This window comes from Ruditapes philippinarum, unplaced genomic scaffold (assembly GCF_026571515.1).
Source record: "Ruditapes philippinarum isolate M1 unplaced genomic scaffold, ASM2657151v2 ctg1275_1_1_1_1, whole genome shotgun sequence".
NCBI lineage: Eukaryota > Metazoa > Mollusca > Bivalvia > Venerida > Veneridae > Ruditapes > Ruditapes philippinarum.
This window is the reverse complement of record NW_026854542.1, coordinates 236,001-251,749: the sequence shown is the minus strand read 5'-3', so window position 1 is coordinate 251,749 and position 15,749 is coordinate 236,001. Positions and strand designations below refer to the sequence as shown.

Genomic DNA, 15,749 nt, shown 5'->3' with positions numbered 1-15,749 from the left:
CTTATATGCTTGTGGCATTGTCTAGTCATTATAGCTGTTTTATGTCCAGAGGTTATTAGCAATATTGATAAAACTTGGTCAAAAATATTTTCATACATTTGAACTTTTTTTGATGATCAAGTGGAAGATTTTTCTTCAAAAAGAGGGAGATTTTAGAATTTGCAATAAACAAAGAAGGAAATTCTGACATCAAAAATAGGGTGATTTTTTTTAATTTGTGAAAATACCCCTTATTTTAAGAAATTTGTTTGAAAATATGGCTACAGAAAGTGGGAGTCTCCTGCTAAAAGTGGGAGAGTTCACATGTATGTATTTTAGAGCAATAAAAACAGTAAATAGGTGTCCAGCATCCATTTTTGGAACTGTCCATTATAAATGTTAGGGATATCAAGATGACAGTGTTAAGCCAGTTAGCAAACAGTATATATCATGGTTAGTCTGAGATGATACACAGACTCGGACATGCCACTGTGCTGGTGCAGGGTTTTCATTAACAGATTGGCGATCTATATCATTGGTTAAAATGCTGGTGAAATAGGTTGTATTTTCAGCCTGTTTATTTAAAATATCCTCTTTGACCCTCGGCCGAATTGGTTGTTTTTTTGTTGGCACGTTTGTTGCCTCAAATGTTAAATGAAAAGCCCTGAAAGATGGCAAATTTTGGGTTCCAGCATAATTATGTCAGCACTTTAAAGGTAAATAGTGAACCGGTCTTCTCTCCCTTTTTTTCCCTCAAAGAATCTTGAATAAATTTTAAATCTGCAAAATTTTACAATAATGAAAATTATTGTTAAAGATAAATTGTGAATGTGTTGTTTTTATAATTAAAAAACAAAACAACAACAAATGATTGAACTCTTAAATTTTTATAATGCTTATTTGAAAAGGCTTGATTTTTTTTTCTTCAAATCCTATTTTTTTTTCTTTCAAGTTTTAACTTTCTCACACATTAAAATTTTGTTCTTTACCTTAATTACACAATATAGTAATTTATAATGACAATTACAAAAAAACTTTTTACTGTATTTAAATATGTACATGTATATAAATGATTAATACGTAACCTTCATAATAATTTAATGTTTTATATTTCACTGGTGTATTTTAATGTGCCCATGTATAAGACAATATCTAACAGTTGTGTTAATGTCCTTGAGCCAGTTTTAAGAGTGATTATAATGCACATTTCTATTACATAATATTGGAAAAAGGTGCTCACCAGACAGACAGACAGTATGTTTGTTTAAGAGATGAAGCCTCCAGGTATTGTTTATGAAAAGGACTTTCAATAGTCACTGATCTGTTTTAGATGTGAAAAGACACATTTATTTATCTGCTCCAGTGATTTCCTCAGGGCATATTACTGTGTCATCTTGACTGTACAATTTTCAAAGTTTGTACACATTTGTACAGTTAAATTTGATATATTATATAGTGTGTGTGCGTGTATATGAAATTTTGTGTATTACAAAAGCATGGAATTTTAATCGCCGCATGTAAGGATTTTAAGACCATTAGCTGTGCTGGAATATTGAACGATTTTATAAGGTACTAATAATATAAAGGAATAACATTTTATCTGTTTATTTATAGAGGGAGTTTAATCACTTAAAATTGTGTTAATTTTCACATAATTTTATGGTTACAGGCATTTTGGTGTCAATATTGTATCATTTTATTGGTCATGAAACTAGTTTATCGAATGACCTAAATTGTCTGATTGGTTTTACTTTATAGTCATAATTTAGTTCAATATTTCAACAGTACACTTGAAACTTTGTTTATCATAAACGGCCTTAGCGTTGGTATTGTAATGACTGTTAAACCTGATATCCATGTAAAGCCGTGTTCAGGTTATTCAAAACTGGGACATTTTGTTTAATGTGTTGGTTATATTTTGGTAAGTTTATAATGTTTTGTTGAATTCAATAATGATATGTCACTTTAAATTCTCTTTGAAATATGAAGTCAGATTTTGTATCAAATTGTAAATTATGTGTTATTTGAGAAAAGCGTAAATTTTTTTAAAATTATTGTTTTTTTGTTAACTTTTTTGACCGATTTAAATGTGACCTTTTTAATGGAAATTTGCCTCTTGGTGATCTTGTATTGGCATGCACAGTGGATTGAGGATCTATTAACATTGATTGAGCAAAGGCCACAATACTATTTAATTTGATTGAAATATAAAGATAAAATATAGTAGCATAATTCAGGTTTAACCTATAGCCTGTTTGTGGCAACAGATTCTATACACCCATGCAGCCAGTGTAGACATGTGAGTCTCAGCTGGCACGTCCCTGCAGTGTCAGATCACCGGGTCTGCACTGTCTCACAGTCTGCACTGTTGGCTATTCAGTCTGTTACTTATTTTCAAATTTTCCCCTAAAATGATAAATGGTTTTGTCCAGATCAGAAGATGGAAGAGTCCAGTTATCTGTGTTAAGGTGACAATTACTTAATATCAAAGCTATACAGCAAATAGAAAAAAATTCAAAAATAATTATCATCTGATTAATGCATGATGCACACAATGGCCAATCACAGATCACTGTTTAATTGTTTTGTAAAATGTATTTCTGTGAGCTTCTGATGATGTGCTGGCACCTATACATGTACATTATAATAAATAATTTGAGGCGTGATTGGTACATCAATTGGTATAAATTGGCTGTGATTAATATACCAAGCAATGAATAAGACAAATATTGACTAGATAAAGTTGCCTTATGTAAGTTAGGACAAGCTCAACCAAGCTTTTGGACCTTTAGCAGTGTTGTTGGTGTGATTAGGCTTTAACATAATCACAATGATATTTTTGATGTATTTGAAACCCAATAAAAGATATGGTTATATCAGTACATTGGTAGGATAACCACTTTCCCCTCACCGCTGTGGGCTCGAATCCCGACAGGACTTGGGATTCTTTCATGTGAGTAAGCTATCCAGCTAGCTTACGGAAACATCGGTGTTCTACTCAGGTGCCCGTTGTTGCCTGAAAAAATGCACGGAACGGCACCTGAGGTCTCCTCAACCAGTAAAGCTGGAACATCTCCAAATACCTTTACTGTGTGGGTGTGAGGTAAAAACCCCAATCAAACGTTAATTAATTGTACGGCAATAGTGTGTCCACCTGCTGTAGTTTAATAGGACGAGAGCATTGGTTTAGTATCCTGGGGTAGCAGGTTTGATCCTGAGGAGAGGTGTAATTTCTCTGTGACAACTGATCCTAATGGCCATTTGTGTTAGAAATCATGGCGGGATTAGTATTAGGCAGTCACTTGCAAAGAAATTTGGTAACAGAACATTTTATATATTGAACTATGAAATGAAACCATTATATAACTAAAATGATTTTGTATCAATAAAAATATACAATAAGGTTATTAAAATGTCATGTTTGTGACTTATAAAATGAATACTGTTATCAAAAGCTGGTATATGTAGGTTTTTTCCCTCTGTCTAAAAATCCTGGAAGTACAAACAACCTTTTACACCACAGAGCACTACTGTTTATAGTGTTTAACAATAAAGTTATCAACACAATGTGGTTATTACCAGAACAGGGGAAATGTAGGTTTTTTTCCCCATCTATCCTGGAGTACAGACAACCTTTTGCCTTTTTAGCTTCACTTTTCACTACTGTTTACAAAAAAAGCAATCAACGCGTGGTTATCGTTATGGTATATTGTAAAATATGTTTGTACCTCAGAATAAGGACAAGCCAACATTTGCCGCGAACTGGAGTAATTCTCTATGGTTAAAATACTCATATTTCATTATTGCCCGTCAATCATTTAACAATCAGTAAAAACAAATTTTTTGTTTTGTATTCAAAAACCCGTTCTTTAGACTAATAACTAAAACATTCACAAATTAAAACAAGTTATAACGAAAAACCATTGAAAATTTCCCCATCCCCAAGACAAAAAATCAGGGGCCACTTGAATTGTGAAATAATTAGTGTTTAATGCCATTATTTGTTTACATAGTCTATTTTGTACTGTTAAAATTAGTGGTATTATTAAACAGGAAGCAAAAAGTTCAAATCTGACAATGACTTTGTTAGAAAACTGCATCAATTTAGATTAACACCGTTAAAATAATTCGCATATGATATATGCTTTGTCCCTGTTTCTGCAGTTGGCTTTAAAGAAGACAAGACAATTTTTCAATGAGACTTTCAATTTTACAATTGTGAATTTTCATTAAACAATTAAGTGAAGTTTCACGTAAAAGCTTAAGTTTGCTTGGACCTTTTGACACCAAACTTGCTGTGTTGCATCTGGGGGGGGATTGCCACTTATAGATATCTGGGAGCAATGTCAGTCATTTGCTTACAATAAGATTTTTAGATTCTACTCAATTACTTCAGTACACTTTGACTTATTGGTTCCTATCACATCAAAACTTGGTTGTTGAAAACCTGGTTTAGTTGCATTGCCGAGTTTATTGTTGATATTTATTATTGATAGTTTAACTTAAAGAGACATTATGCTCACTGTAAAGTTAAATTGATTTTGTGATGTATTTCAAGAGATTGACTACGATAATTGTGATAGGCCAATAATTGATAATGAAAATGTTAAAGACAAAATATAAAAAATATCTATAGACTGCCCCACTCTTTTTAAAAATTGACCATTACCGATACATTCCGAATGATATCTATAGAAGTATCTTTAAGTCACACAGATTTATTGTATATTTTTGCATTATAAGTCAAGGATAGATAGATCTATTTATGGCTAAAATGTAAACATATTTTTACATTTACATGTGCATGTTACATTTACCATTTGATGGGCATAATGTCGCTTTATAATAATAATGTATTCTTGGTCTAGTATTCTTCTACAGTTACATTGTAATTATATTCATTATAAAAAGGGGGTTCAAGGTTTAAGGTTAATGAACTTTCAAAATAGCAAAACTATTTTGTGCCTCTAATTATCTATCTTTCAAGTTTGACCTTTTGGTTGAAATTAGGATTTTATTTATCTCAAAAAATTTGAAATGGCTAGGAATTTTTAAAGACGTTTGAATATTTTCAATAATAAGAAATATATAATTTAACTGGTTTGATGTACACATAGCATTTGAAAATGTCACGCTGGGAAATAATGTCACTGTATGCTTAATTAAAATAACAGATAAAGGTTAACCTGTGAATTAAAATGAACATTTAGGAGTGACAAAATCATGTGTTTAATTGTGTTTTAATTATCATTATCGTCAACTCATATTATCAGACTTTTTGTTCTTTGAAAAAAATCTGTTTTAATTTCGTTTTATATCTAAAGGATTGTTATTATAAATTTTATAATGCAATATACAAGTCATGAACTTTATTAAATCACTTGATCACCAGATTTTGTATTTGTGACTGTTTAATGATTGATTGATTGTTTTATATGATTCTGGCCTGGCTTTTGCCCCTACTTTTTAGTACAGGGGTGGTGGTGCAAAATTCGTCCTCCCTTTAAAAATTTTAGGGGAGCAAATGTCCGCCCCTTCCAAAAATAATGAGGGGGCAAATGTCCACCACTGCAAGAAAAGGGGGCAAACGTCTGGGGTGGGCTAAGGGGCAACTGTCCAGGGGGCAAATGTCTGTTTACCCTGTTTTATGCATAATAGTGCATTTGATGTAAAGACAAGTTCAAACGTCTTATATCGAATGTCATTCAAAATTTGCTGTAATATTATAATTTAATAATACCTGTGTGTGTAGGAAATGATTGCTTCTTATGGTCATCTACAAAAGTTGTAGCTACTGATCAAAACTTTCAATGTCACTTTTGTTAATTGCACTTGCATAAAAGCACATTCAGTCATCTTCTTTTTAAACTGCTTTGTCCAGAACTTTTGGTATAAAGCATAATCATAAACTAAAATATACAATCAAAGCACTAGAAGTTCTTTTAGGGGGCAAATTTCTTACAATCAAAGCAAAATTAAAGCACTACATGGTTGTTAGCAGCAAGCCTTGAAAATTTTATGCAAATACATAAAATCAAATGAATAAGTAAAGACTCTTAGCTTTACAACTGATGGTAACCATAAATTAATGTAATTTAAAAGAAATGAAAAATCTAAGCGTGATTTCTGTTGATTCTAATCTGTCAAGCAAGCATCCTATTAGCTGTACATTTCCCGGTGAAATGGGTTCCTTAATTTCATGAACTTATTGATGAACATGATTAACTTCATGAACTGGTTCACAAATAGCAGAAAATGTTCATCAACTTTAGATTCATGAATAAAGTGTTTATTCAATGAATATGTTGAACTTTTATGAAACTAGTTTAAGGATTGTTTCAAAGTGTCATGAATATAAGGGAAAGGTTCATGAATGTCAGGAAAAAAGTTTCATGAATACAAGATACATAAGTAAAGCCTGTTCATAAAAAAAAATGTGTTGATTCATGATCCACACTTAAAAGTACTTAAGAAATTTTTTAATGGGGCAGACATAATTTGTGACAAGTTCTAAAGCATATCAAAAGGAAAGTTTGTAAATGTCATTACATACATCCGTTACAATAAGTTTTATATTGGAATGTACATGGCTTAAATACGTTTTAAAAATTCACCAATCTTCATTCACAGAGGAGAAATATTCAAATCTATATCATATTCAATCAACTGAATGTGCTATATCATATTTCAATCAATTGATGTGACAATCTGACATAATCAAAAAGTATTTCAATATAAAATATTTAAAAAAAAAAAGCGATGCATTACCAAAGAACCGTTTTGGCAAGTAAATTGCCCCTAATAAGCCCGGAAAGAATTGATTACAATGCAATTATGGGCATAACTCAAAAAGTGTACAAAAATACTGAGTACAGAAGTGGCATGAATGCACATATTTTTTTGTCTCTCACAAACAGTATCAAGCTGGAAAGTGATGTAAGTCTCCAGACCAAAACTGAGCCAATTTTGTCAAAGAAAGTATCTTAACTTAGACTATTATTTCATGACTAGAAATAAAGATGACCAATAACACGTGGCAAATAAAACGGTCTGTCAAGTTGTGTTAAACTTAACTTTTCTCAGGAAAATGAATTTAATTAAAGAACACAGTCTTTGAAGGTAAAATCATTTATTATATACATATAAATGAAATATTGAGAAATATTGATGAAATATAATGCATATTTTCATTTTCCCTAATTTCACTGCTGAAAAATATTTTTCACTACAGTGAAATATATTTTCCGTATTTTCACTGGTGTCTTGACGGACTACTTTCCTCTAAATATTGCCAGTACACAAAATTTTACTTTTTCAAATTGTAATGTCAAAATAGAGAAAGATGTATAAAATAAACAGAAAATTCAAGTTTTTTCCATAAATACATGACATTTATTTTCGTCTTGTGGCATGAAAATTATCATATTTTACTCGTGGCTACTGCCACTCATGAAATATTTATTGTCATACCACTCCACGAAAATAAATCAAGTATTTATAGAAAAAACTTGAATATCCTCTATTTATTGAAATGGTCTAAAGTATTTACTGAGTCCATAAGTTGGTTTAACGGCCTTAGGATTTAGGATACACTTAGAACTTTCTATGAGTCGCAACACTGTGGTAGAATAGAACTTTTCTGGGAGACCTGAAAAAAAAAAGATTTAATCTAAGCTGCCCTTACCTGACCTTTATCATTTGATGTCCAGTCAAACATTTATATTTTATTTAAGCACTGAGAACCAAAAAAAAAAAAAATGGATAAAAATGACCATCTGTTATATTATTAAAACAGTCACTATTTTGGCAATATTGACCCGAGACCGATAATCGACTGATTAATCTTTGGTCGGTTTTTCATTAGATTACATGAATTAATAATAACTGAATTAATACGACTTAAGCATTTGCTGTGTAAAATATGAGCCACGCCATGACAAAACAAACGTAATGCGTTTGCGACCAGCATAGATCCAGACCAGCCTGCGCTTCCCAGCAGTCTGATCAGGATCCATGCTGTTCGCTTTTAAACCTTTTAACAAGTAGAGAAACTGATAGCGAACAGCATGAATCCTGATCAGACTGCGAGGATGCGCAGGCTGGTGACTGTATCCATGCTGGTTGCAAACGCAATACGTTGGTTTTGTTGTGATGCAGCTCATATGTTTTTTAGCTCGACTATTCAATAAAGAATAAGTAGAAGCAATTGCAGTCACCCGAGCGTCGGCCGTCGGCGTAACCACTTATGTTAAAGTTTTTGTAATAGTTCAAATATTTTCAAAGTCCATAGACATATGGCTTTGAAACTTTGCACACTTGTTCACCATCATGACCCCAACCTGTAGACAGAGGAGGTAACTCTTTCAAGCATTTTGACAGAATTATGCACCTTTTTTCGACTTAGAATTTACGTTAAAGTTTTTGTAATAGTTCAAATATTTTCAAAGTCCATTGACATATGGCTTTGAAACTTTACACACTTGTTCACCATCATGACCCCAACCTGTAGACAAGAAGAGGTAACTCTATCAAGCATTTTGACAGAATTATGCCCCTTTTTCGACTTAGAATTTACGTTAAAGTTTTTGTAATAGTTCAAATATTTTCAAAGTCCATTGACATATGGCTTTGAAACTTTGCACACTTCCCTTGCAGAAATTACTGGTAATTTACCAGGATTTTACTAGGAGTTTAGTGGGAAATCCCAGGAATATTTACAGGGATAATTCCTAGGAAATGCAAGGAAATCTGAGGAATTTCCAGTTACTGGCTGGCGGTAATTGGAACGACTGAAAACTACTGGTAATAACTAGAAAAAAAATTTGAAACCAGGAATGCCTTAGATCGACTTGTACTGGAAAATCCTAATTACTGAAGAATGACCTGCCCACGGTATTTGGAACATTTTTTCTAGTCAATCCCAGGCATTTCAAAGACCTATGATAATACCAGTAACTCCTGGTATTTTTACAATCTTAGGAATCCGAATGACTGAGAATGACCTGCCCACGGTATTTGGAACATTTTTTTCTAGTAATTCCTTGGCATTTCAAAGAACTTGGATATCCCAGACGTTCCTGGTATTTCCATGATCTAAGGAATGGCTGGAATAGCCTAGGATTGCATTTGTACTGAAATTCTCTAGCAACTGGGTATGACTGGACCACAGCTGAATTACTGTTACTAGGGCCCCCCAAAGGATCATTACGATTAAAATCAAATAATCAGTTTTGTAGAAGATATCATTACAAGAAATTGCTGACAATACAAGATGCCATTGGACACAGGGCAATCACATTACTTCACATAAGCACATTGTTTACTGATGTGAACTAAAATGTGCACTTTTAAATCCAGTTAAATGACAAGCAGTTCAACATCAGTCATAAGCAAACTATTAAATTTAATAAAAAGCATGATTGCATATGAAACAAAGTATTTTCCTTACAGTTTAATTGTTTTTGTATTGTTAAGACACACTTCTTTAGAATAGATATATATCATTGTAGTTACTGGAATGCAATGAGCTTTGGCAATAACACTTGACTTAAGATTCCTTTTTTTAAAAACAGTGTAACATGTGACACCTCTTTGAATTTAGCACTAAAAGTTAAAACATTATAATACTTGACTAGGTCACTCCTAGATTTTAATTTTGCTTTCATCATTTTCTTAACTGATTGAATGAGGGACATCACTTAAACAGTCTAAGAAACGTCACTTAAACAGTACAAAACATGACGAAAGAAACCTCCAGTATTACATGCAACTCCTACATTTTCTATTGCTGTCTTCTGAAATGAGTAAATCCTTGCTGTAAGATCCAATTTTTGCCGGTTTAATAATTTTCTTGTCATCAAATCTTTCATACTGAGAATCGCAGTAATCCACTGAATTGATGATCTCTGGTAATCAAATGAAATGTTGATCTTTGGTAATCCAACGACTTCTTTGCATTTTCACAGATATATATATATATACAACAGATAGGAAGCTCTAAAAATAGATAAATAGTCAGATTTAGACCCACAATCCTTTGCAGGCTTTGGTGATAATTGGGTTTTTCTCGATAGTCTCCAATTTTTCGCACTCTCGTTAAACTTGGACGATATCCATGAATTATTGTTTACATACCCCGACATAGATTTTCATCAGAGAAATATTTGTATAGAAAGTGTGTATAGTACCTTTTACAATAAATAACTATTGCTTTCTATTTTAAGCAAAAAAATGTTTCATCTTCCTCCGGGAATCCAATATGACGGTGTTTTGGCTATTTTTACCCAGGATGCATCAAAATCTCTGAAAATCCCGCAACATATGATAACTTATAAGAACACAATTCTGCCAATACTGAATTTAACTGTGTGGACATTCAACAGTTTTTTTCTCCATGTTTATTTAGCTCCATTGGCATTTTGTACCACTTTGCCCTCCTTTCAAAAATTACCTGAAGAATTTATGACATTTCTTTTTATCAAAACGTTTTTGACCCCTTTTATAGATTTAAGCTCTCACTCTCCTCAGCTTTGAAACATCATCCAACAAATTTAGTTTAAAAACTCCTCCCTTTTGGGCCTTGTTGGTACCAAATTTCTTATCTTGGAAAATCAAGCAAATTACCATTTTCTCTACATAATGGAAATATACCAAGAATTTTGGGGAAAAAAAAAACGGAAATAAATACCAAATCACTGGGCAGGACGTTTGAAGTGGGATGCCACTTGGTTCCCCAAGCAAGTAAAAATTCATTGCCAAACTTAACAAAATGGTTTCTGTTGTCTTAAAATATTTACAAAACTCTCACATATTTTTTCAGGTAAGTGGGTTTGTATGTTATTTGATTTCTTTTTAAATGGCCATTCATGAAGGACGTGTTTATGACACACTCTGTTTCTGGGCCTCAGATTTTGTAGCTTTTGGTTAAACAAAGCTATTGAAGTTATAAAAACTGGTCATGTACATATTTTTTGAAATTTGATAAGTGAAAATCCAGGGCGGTTTTTTATGCTCATTTATTCACATAGGTAAGTTTTGAAGTTCACCAAAAAAAAGCAAAAACTAATGAAAATATACTGTGCATTTTTTTTATTATTATTTATTATCATTGTTATTCCTGTAATTTAGTGATGTTGATCGTTATTTCTGTAAAGTTGGTTGATTCTAACTCAAGCCACTGAAGGAACAAATAACATAACATAATGAAACGGTTTTTACGAAGTCAAGGGAAATAACTCTACAAATACGGGATAAATCCACAAGCGGACCCCAAGGTGCACAACTACATATGCTGACCGACCTTCCCTTAAGGTTTAATGACTCTATGTCAAATCCTTTTTGATTTACATGCAACAAGTTGAAAATTGCAAAAATTTCTAAGTCAAGGTCAATAACTCTAAAAAAAATAAAATAAATCCACACGAAAAATATCCAGTTGCACAAACTTCACATGCTGATCAACATTCCTGCAAAGTTTCATGACTCTATGTCAAACCCATTTTGAGTTACATGCGACACAAGTTGAAAATTCAAAAATTTTACTAAGTCAAGGGCAATAACTCTAAAATACTATATAAATCCAGACAAAAATACCAAGGTGCACAACTACACATTGCTGATCAACATTCCTGTAAAGTTTCATGACTCTTAGGTCAAATACTTTTTGAGTTACATCCGACACAAAAGAGAACGGACGGACAAGGGTAAATCTAAATGCCCGCCACTAAGTGGGCCAACAAAAAATATCTTGTTCAAGCGTGTTCAACCACTTCATGTCCTGCCCCCTAATACAATAACAGATTACAGTCATCGAATTTAGCACTGGCCCGGTGGCCCATGACCAGTGTAAATTTTAAGAGCTAAATATATAGTAGAATAAATTCAAAACTGGAATTCGGACGAGTATATTTCAAAAATCTTAAATTCAATGACTGAGAGGGCAATGTATTCAGGTTAGTGCTTAAAGTATGACACTGTTTGTGCTATTTTTGTTCTTTGCAAATCATCATGTGGGATTTATTTTAATGGACCAGTATTCAGATTCTCTAGTATAGGCTTAGACAGTGTCAAAGACAAAACCATTTTAGCTAGGCTGTCACTTGGACCACTGAATGACCGATAAATTTTGTGGCCTAGACAACTTTTTAGTGGTCCAATAATTCCTATACATGCACAGAAATCTAGAGATTAAATCACACACAAACACACACATAAATCAAAAACAAACAGAAAACATGATTTCTGTTTCAAATAAATTTTTGGAGGTATCTTATTGTGATTTAAAAATACAGTCTGTCAGTAATGTGTTATTTTTAAAATACTGACATGATGTAGGCTTATTGAACATCATCTTTTCTTGTTGATCTTGTTCTAAATATATAACTAGATCTACATAAATTAATGGTCATATAAAAATATTGTTTCTTTATGAAAAACTTTTTTTTCTAATACAAGTTCAAAATTGCTAAGGTAGTGAACTGTCTGCATACTAGGGTATTGCACTGTCTGGGTGTAAAAAAACTTTCTAGCCATGCATTTTTCAAAACAATATTTTAAATTTCAAATATTTTTAAAGGGGCATAAGCAAATAATTTCCTGCAGGGAAGCACAGCCATATTTAACGATGCTTTGTTTTTTTATTTATTATTATTATATCTTTCCTGTTCAACAAAGAAATAAATGAAAACAGGTCGCGAAAATATGTGACAAATGTCCGTTTACGCATTTTTTCCAGTAAGGTTTAAGTATCTTAACTGTAACTAGGAATAAGCTGGAAATACAATTATTATTTCTATTGTTACAGTCGGCAAATTGTTACAAAATAATGCTTTTAGACGTGAAGAAAGGTCATTAAAATAATCTCTAGACTCTTCATTTTTTCTAGAGGTCATAAACACGCCGTCTCTGTTTGGGAAAAAAACAGTGCATTTATGATAATACTCACAGTGAATTTCACCGATTGCAGCTTTGAAGGTCTTCTTCTGATAATTTGCTTGGGCTATTTCACCTTCCTCGTTGTATGTCTTTATTGGGGAGACGATATCAGTTCACTGTCGATATGAGACGAAGTGTCTGCCGTCTTTGAATATTGCGCGCACAATAAACCTGTGTTCTACGTAATAAACCTGTGTACTACGTCAGTAACATGTGCTTGATTCGCAAAATTTCGTGTAGTTCCGTTGTTTTTTGCCGTCAATACAATGACTGAATAATTTCAATTATATCGTTGAATTTTATTTCACAAATCTATTATTTTAGCCCAACAAGCGCTTGAATTTCATACAAAGCTACAGTAGTTTCCAAAACAATTGTGTTGCTACGTCATCAGTATAGGCCTACGTATTAAATACGTCATGAAATTATGCTCGTCTCGGTTAGCGTAAATATACGGAAATTGCTCGAGTATAATCGTAAAGGTTCGCTGGTTAAGTAAAGACTAAGTTATCATCGTTAATTTCCGTCAGCATAAATATGACCTGCCACATATAGGCCTACTTTAATTCAGGCGGAGATTCGGGTTTTGACTCGTGAAAATTTGGAAATGCACAAATTTGACACGTGAAAAAATCTGCACAAGAGTCTATTTGCCACATGGGATTTTCAACTATGCAATAATAATCACCTTAAATCCACCCCTAATTAGATCTACATATGTTTCAAATCACAATCAATAAAAATGTCAACAGGCAGTATAAGCCGTGCATAAAGTGGTTTATACACACAGCCTGTGCACTGAAGCATGACATCAGTGGATGCAATTTGACAGCGCTAAAAAATAGCTCTACACAACTGATAAAAATTACATACTTCAGATGTCAATTATTGATTATTTTCTTAAGGTTTATAATACGTCTTTGATTTACTTGGAGTGCCTGAACATTTGTTATTTCTTTTTGGTTATATATTCCTATTTAATATCTATTAATTAAAATGGCCAATGATAAAATTGTCATAATGCAGGTTGACCATTAAGGTCAATTGATTATTAAATTTCAATTAAATAATAATAATAAAAGTAATCCTAGAAAAAATATTATTAAATAGATCTAGATCAGTATGTTGTTTTATTTAAAAAAAGAAAGAAAATATTTTTATTTTCAATTTTATTGTCTTCCTTCTTTATTTACTTGTTTACTTTCAACAAAGAGAATTCCTAGTCTTTAGGAATTTATGTAAGATTCAAGGAATTTAGCACAGATGTTAAGGATTTTGTTCTACAAGATAAATTCTAAGTAATTCCTAAAGACTAGGAATTTTGCAAAATCTTAAGTCTTAGAAATCTCAGAAAATAAATTACAATTCCTAGTATAACTTTGAAATTGATGAGTTGTTTAAAAATTATTAGAAATGCCTAGTTCTCAGTAACTGGTATTTCCTAGGCATTACTAGAATAGCCAAGACTGGTTTTAACATTCTGGAATTTTCTAGGATAATAACTGGGAAATACTGGGACTTTTTAAATACCAGTATATCTTTCTGCAAGGGTTGTTCACCATCATGACCCCAACCTGTAAACAGGAGGAGGTAACTGTATCAAGCATTTTTTTTACTATCAAGCACTTAGAATAGTCGAGCGTTGCTGTCCTACCGACAGCTCTTGTTGGATGTTGTAATGTATATAATGTATAAATATGGCTTGATTGCTTTAAAATACCGGTATTCAAGTACATCAGAATAGTGAGAGCAATGCTGCAGGTTAAAACCCTTGAAAAACAATAATTCTGAATCTTTTAGTATAATCAAATTTCTTTCAATTAAACATGTATGCAGCATGGATGCAGGGCTCATCCTGGGGGGAAATTTTAGGGAGAAGTGACGACCTTGCGAAAATTAGGGAGAAGGGAAACAACCCAATGTGTATGCATTAACATGCATGGCTATACATCCTTTAATTATAATATAAACACAATTAACATCACTTATGATATTTCTCCAGTTTATAAATTAATAGAAGATTAATTAATAGTAGTATTAATTAAAAGTAGATTAATTATTTAGTAGTAGATCAGGCAATGGCATCTAAATGTTTTTGAGCTGCATATATGAATATAAAAAATTATTTTTGATATCTATTGATCAGCTATTTATAAGCTTTCTCTAAATACGTGTTTATATATTTTCATTTACATTTGTTGATAATAATGTGTAAGAAAAGATATGGTGATAAAATCAATTTCATATTTTTTACTTTACTTTCTTCACCTTTAAAAGAAGATGAAGTGACGTTGGATATTGATTAATAATATCTGTTCTATTCTGTTCTGGTAACAGAAATTTCTCTCAAAGTCCTGATTTTTTTTTTTTTTTTTGATGCGTTTATTTAAGGTCGCCGCCGGAAAGCCCATATGGGCGACCGTACACTCAAGTCGGGTCATCCTAGAGCGTCCCGCCGAGATTTTTCGTCGATTTTTTCCAGCTTTATTGGTGGAGGAAGACCCCAGGTGCCCCTCCGGGCATTATTTCAGGCACGAGCGGGCACCTGGGTAGAACCACCGACCTTCCGTAAGCCAGCTGGATGGCTTCCTCACATGAAAGATTTCGACCCGAGTGAGGATCGAACCTACAGTGGTGAGGGACCTGTGATCTCAAGTCAGCGACTTTAACCACTCGGCCACGGAGGCCCCTATTGCTTACTGCTTACTGTGTGTGTATTTGCGTTTATTTATACTCGCCACCGGTTGCCCATATGGGCGAGTCCTCCAGAAGAGTATTAGTCATTTTAGATTTTTGGAGGATAGTGCAATTACAGATACAGAAAGATGCCCCAATTC

General features: G+C 32.7%; 1 protein-coding gene across 2 annotated transcripts in view; it reads left to right on the top strand.

The window, feature by feature from the left end:
- LOC132740419 (uncharacterized) overlaps positions 1-15,749 on the top strand; it is a 127,957-nt gene that overhangs the window by 32,728 nt on the left and 79,480 nt on the right. The window contains exon 1 of one of the 2 annotated variants that reach the window (XM_060728322.1): positions 1,767-1,900. The exons of the other annotated variant lie outside the window; for it this stretch is intronic. The gene's annotated coding sequence lies outside the window, so the exon portion shown is untranslated. Of the gene's footprint in view, positions 1-1,766; positions 1,901-15,749 lie in introns of those variants that run through there. 2 annotated transcript variants of the gene reach the window in all.